The sequence below is a fragment of the Ambystoma mexicanum genome, chromosome 4q (genome assembly GCF_040938575.1).
Source record: "Ambystoma mexicanum isolate Mex_15411 chromosome 4q, UKY_AmexF1_1, whole genome shotgun sequence".
Classification (NCBI taxonomy): Eukaryota; Metazoa; Chordata; class Amphibia; order Caudata; family Ambystomatidae; genus Ambystoma; species Ambystoma mexicanum.
The window spans coordinates 434,390,661-434,396,106 of NC_090928.1; the positions used below are offsets into that span (position 1 = coordinate 434,390,661).

At 35.4% G+C, this 5,446-nt stretch overlaps 1 non-coding gene across 1 annotated transcript; it reads left to right on the top strand.

Annotated features, from left to right (window-relative positions):
- Window positions 1–1,316: 1,316 nt before the first annotated feature.
- On the top strand, window positions 1,317–1,388 carry TRNAC-GCA (transfer RNA cysteine (anticodon GCA)). Its single transcript has one exon. It is a non-coding gene; the product is annotated as a tRNA-Cys (tRNA).
- The last annotated feature ends 4,058 nt before the right edge of the window (window positions 1,389–5,446 follow it).

A 5,446-nucleotide genomic window follows, 5' to 3' on the forward strand; every position in this document is an offset into this window, starting at 1 on the left:
CTGTAAGAAACAATAGGATATATCATCATTTCATATACAAAACAATGAACAATTGGGTTTAACTATGCTCTTTGCACAAAGTCAACAAACTGCAGTAGAGAAGCAGTTACATTTTGCAGAATTTTTGCATTTGACAAAAGATTTTTTTCCATGTTCCAAGATCTACATGTGATACGAAATGTATGAATTCTTGCAATGAAAACCTCACTGTATTTTACCAAGGCAGATAAAGGACATCCTTCGCACCGCATATACTTATAAGGAGGGTTTGGTGGCTGAAAATGCTTTGCTTTGATGGTGATTGCATGTTGCTTGCACTTTGTACATATTACTGAATTAATAAAGATGAACTTTTCAGTACTGGGTGTATAGCTCAGTGCTAGAGCATTTGACTGCAGATCAAGAGGTCCCTAGTTCAAATCTGGGTGCCCCCTTGTTCAACTGTTTTACCTGTAGAAATATTTTTTTAATGAAATAAATTGAAGTAAACATTTACAATCTTAGCATTTTATGTAATGAGCAACACATTTCTACATTTGAAATACTCCTGATCATCTCCTGAAACATAGGGTAAACACCATTAAGCTGTTTAGGATTTCTTCATATGATACAAGCTGTGTTTTACATTCACCCAAGTTCTACTGGTGATATGATTAGTTTGAAATAGTCCATTGGAAGCTCATATGAATGTTATAAAACTGTGGTGGAAACCAATAATATGCCCTTAATGAAATGTATTAATTTGTACACCTGACCAGAAGTGCACTGATGTCATTAGTTCTACAAGTTCCATACAGTCACCCACTCTATCACCTTTTTAAAAAAGGGCAGTTTTCAGCATTCAAGGGTTTATGTCAGTGGTAGAGCGTAGGAGTGCTTTTCAAGAAGTCCCTGTTTCATTACCATATACCCTTTTCAATAGATCCTGTTAAAATGTTTTTCAACCCAATGCACTGTAAGAAACAATAGGATATATCATCATTTCATATACAAACCAATGAACAATTGGGTTTAACTATGATCTTAGCACAAAATCAACAAACTGCAGTAGAGAAGCAGTTACATTTTGCAGAATTTTTGCATTTGACAAAAGATTTTTTTTCCATGTTCCAAGATCTACATGTGATACGAAATGTATGAATTCTTGCAATGGAAACCTCACTGTATTTTACCAAGGCAGATAAAGGACATCCTTCGCACCGCATATACTTATAAGGCGGGTTTGGTGGCTGAAAATGCTTTGCTTTGATGGTGATTGCATGTTGCTTGCACTTTGTACATATTACTGAATTAATAAAGGTGAACTTTTCAGAACTGGGGGTATAGCTCAGTGGTAGAGCATTTGACTGCAGATCAAGAGGTCCCTAGTTCAAATCTGGGTGCCCCCTTGTCCAAATGTTTTACCTGTAGAAATATTTTTTTAATTAAATAAATTGAAGTAAACATTTACAATCTTAGCATTTTATGTAATATGTAATGAGCAACACATTTCTACATTTGAAATACTCCTGATCATCACCTGAAACATGGGGTAAACACCATTAAGCTGTTTAGGATTTCTTCATATGATACAAGCTGTGTTTTACATTCACCCAGGTTCTACTGGTGATATGATTAGTTTGAAATAGTCCATTGGAAGCTCATATGAATGTTATAAAACTGTGGTGGAAACCAATAATATGCCCTTAATGAAATGTATTAATGTGTACACCTGACCAGAAGTGCACTGATGTCATTAGTTCTACAAGTTCCATACAGTCACCCACTCTATCACCTTTTGAAAAAAGGGCAGTTGTCAGCATTCAAGGGTTTATGTCAGTGGTAGAGCGTAGGAGTGCTTTTCAAGAAGTCCCTGTTTCATTACCATATACCCTCGTCAATACATCCTGTTAAAATGTTTTTCAACCCAATGTACTGTAAGAAACAATAGGATATATCATCATTTCATATAAAAAACAATGAACAATTGGGTTTAACTATGCTCTTAGCACAAAATCAACAAACTGCAGTAGAGAAGCAGTTACGTTTTGCAGAATTTGTGCATTTGACAAAAGTTTTTTTTTCCATGTTCCAAGATCTACATGTGATACGAAATGTATGAATTCTTGCAATGGAAACCTCACTGTATTTTACCAAGGCAGATAAAGGACATCTTTTGTACCCCTTATACTTATAAGGAGGGTTTGGTGGCTGAAAATGCATTGCTTTAAGGGTGATTGCATGTTGCTTCCACTTTGTTCATTTCCTGAATTAATAAAGGTGAACGTTTCAGGACTGGGGGTATAGCTCAGTGGTACAGCATTTGACTGCAGATCAAGTGGTCTCTAGTTCAAATCTGGGTGCCCCCTTGTTCAACTGTTTTACCTGTAGGTAGAAAAAAAAAATTTACAATCTTAGCAATTGATGTAATGAGGAACACATTTCTACATTTGAAATACTCCTGATCATCTCCTGAAACATAGGGTAAACACCATGAAACTGTTTAGGATTTCGTCATATGATACAAGCTGTGTTTTACATTCACCCAAGTTCTACTGGTGATACTATCAGTTTGAAATAGTCCATTGGAAGCTCACATGAATGTTATAAAACTGTGGTGGAAACCAATAATATGCCCTTAATGAAATGTATTAATTTGTACAGCTGACCAGAAGTGCACTGATGTCATTAGTTCTACAAGTTCCATACAGCCACCCACTCTATCACCTTTTTAAAAAGGGCAGTTTTCAACATTCAAGGGTTTTTGTCAGTGGTAGAGCGTAGGAGTGTAGTTCAAGAAGTCCCTGTTTCATAACCATATACCCTCTTCAATAGATCCTGTTAAAATGTTTTTCAACCCAATGCACTGTAAGAAACAATGGGATATATCATCATTTCATATACAAAACAATGAACAATTGGGTTTAACTATACTCTTAGCACAAAATCAACAAACTGCAGTAGAGAAGCAGTTACATTTTGCAGAATTTGTGCATTTGACAAAAGATTTTTTTCCATGTTCCAAGATCTACATGTGATACGAAATTTATGAATTCTTGCAATGGAAACCTCACTGTATTTTACCAAGGCAGATAAAGGACATCTTTTGTAAACCTTATACTTATAAGGAGGGTTTGGTGGCTGAAAATGCATTGCTTTGATGGTGATTGCATGTTGCTTCCACTTTGTACATATTACTGAATAAATAAAGGTGAATCTTTCAGAAATGGGGGTATAGGGCAGGGGTAGAGCATTTCACTGCAGATCAAAAGGTCCCTAGTTCAAATCTGGGTGCCCCCTTGTCCAACTGTTTTACCTGTAGAAATATTTTTTTAATGAAATAAATTGAAGTAAACATTTACAATCTTAGCATTTTATGTAATGAGCAACACATTTCTATATTTCAAATACTCCTGATCATCATCTGAAACATAGGGTAAACACCATTAAGCTGTTTAGGATTTCTTCATATGATACAAGCTGTGTTTTACATTCACCCAAGTTCTACTGGTGATATGATTAGTTTGAAATAGTCCATTGGAAGCTCATATGAATGTTATAAAACTGTGGTGGAAACCAATAATATGCCCTTAATGAAATGTATTAATTTGTACACCTGACCAGAAGTGCACTGATGTCATTAGTTCTACAAGTTCCATACAGTCACCCACTCTATCACCTTTTTCAAAAAGGGCAGTTTTCAGCATTCAAGGGTTTATGTCAGTGGTAGAGCGTAGGAGTGCTTTTCAAGAAGTCCCTGTTTCATAACCATGTACCCTTTTCAATAGATCGTGTTAAAATGTTTTTCAACCCAATGCACTGTAAGAAACAATAGGATATATCATCATTTCATATACAAAACAATGAACAATTGGGTTTAACTATGCTCTTTGCACAAAATCAACAAACTGCAGTAGAGAAGCAGTTACATTTTGCAGAATTTGTGCATTTGACAAAAGATTTTTTTTTCCATGTTCCTAGATCTACATGTGATACGAAATGTATGAATTCTTGCAATGGAAACCTCGCTGTATTTTACCAAGGCAGATAAAGGACATCCTTCGCACCCCATATACTTATAAGGAGGGTTTGGTGGCTGAAAATGCATTGCTTTGATGGTGATTGCATGTTGCTTGCACTTTGTACATATTACTGAATTAATAAAGGTGAACTTTTCAAAATTGGGGGTATAGCTCAGTGGTAGAGCATTTAACCGCAGATCAAGCGGTCCCTAGTTCAAATCTGGGTGCCCTCTTGTTCAACTGTTTTACCTGTAGAAAAAAACATTTACAATCTTAGCATTTGATGAAATGAGCAACACATTTCTACATTTGAAATACTCCTGAAACATACGGTAAACACCATGAAACTGTTTAGGATTTCTTCATATGATACAAGCTGTGTTTTACATTCACCCAAGTTCTACTGGTGATATTATCAGTTTGAAATAGTCCATTGGAAGCTCATATGAATGTTATAAAACTGTGGTGGAAACCAATAATATGCCCTTAATGAAATGTATTAATGTGTACAGCTGACCAGAAGTGCACTGATGTCATTAGTTCTACAAGTTCCATACAGTCACCCACTCTATTACCTTTTTAAAAAAGGGCAGTTTTCAGCATTCAAGGGTTTAACTCAGTGGTAGAGCGTAGGAGTGCAGTTCAAGAAGTCCCTGTTTCATAACCATATACCTTCGTCAAAAGATCCTGTTAAAATGTTTTTCAACCCAATGTACTGTAAGAAACAATAGGATATATCATCATTTCATATAAAAAACAATGAACAATTGGGTTTAACTATGCTCTTAGCACACAATCAACAAACTGCAGTAGAGAAGCAGTTATGTTTTGCAGAATTTGTGCATTTGACAAAAGTTTTTTTTTTCCATGTTCCAAGATCTACATGTAGTACGAAATGTATGAATTCTTGCAATGGAAACCTCACTGTATTTTACCAAGGCAGATAAAGGACATCTTTTGTACCCCTTATACTTATAAGGAGGGTTTGGTTGCAGCTGAAAATGCATTGCTTTGGTGGTGATTGCATGTTGTTTCCACTTTGTACATATTACTGAATAAATATAGGTGAACATTTCAGAAATTGGGTTATAGCTCAGGGGTAGAGCATTTCACTGCAGATCAAAAGGTCCCTAGTTCAAATCTGGGTGCTTCCTTTATCTATCTGTTTTACCTGTAGAAATATTTTTGTTAATTAAATAAATTGAAGTAAACATTTACAATCTTAGCATTTTATGCAATGAGCAACACATTTCTACCTTTGAAATACTCCTGATCATCACCTGAAACATAGGGTAAACACCATTAAGCTGTTTAGGATTTCTTCATATGATACAAGCTGTGTTGTACATTCACCCAAGTTCTACTGGTGATATGATTAGTTTGAAATAGTCCATTGGAAGCTCATATGAATGTTATAAAACTGTGGTGGAAACCAATAATATGCC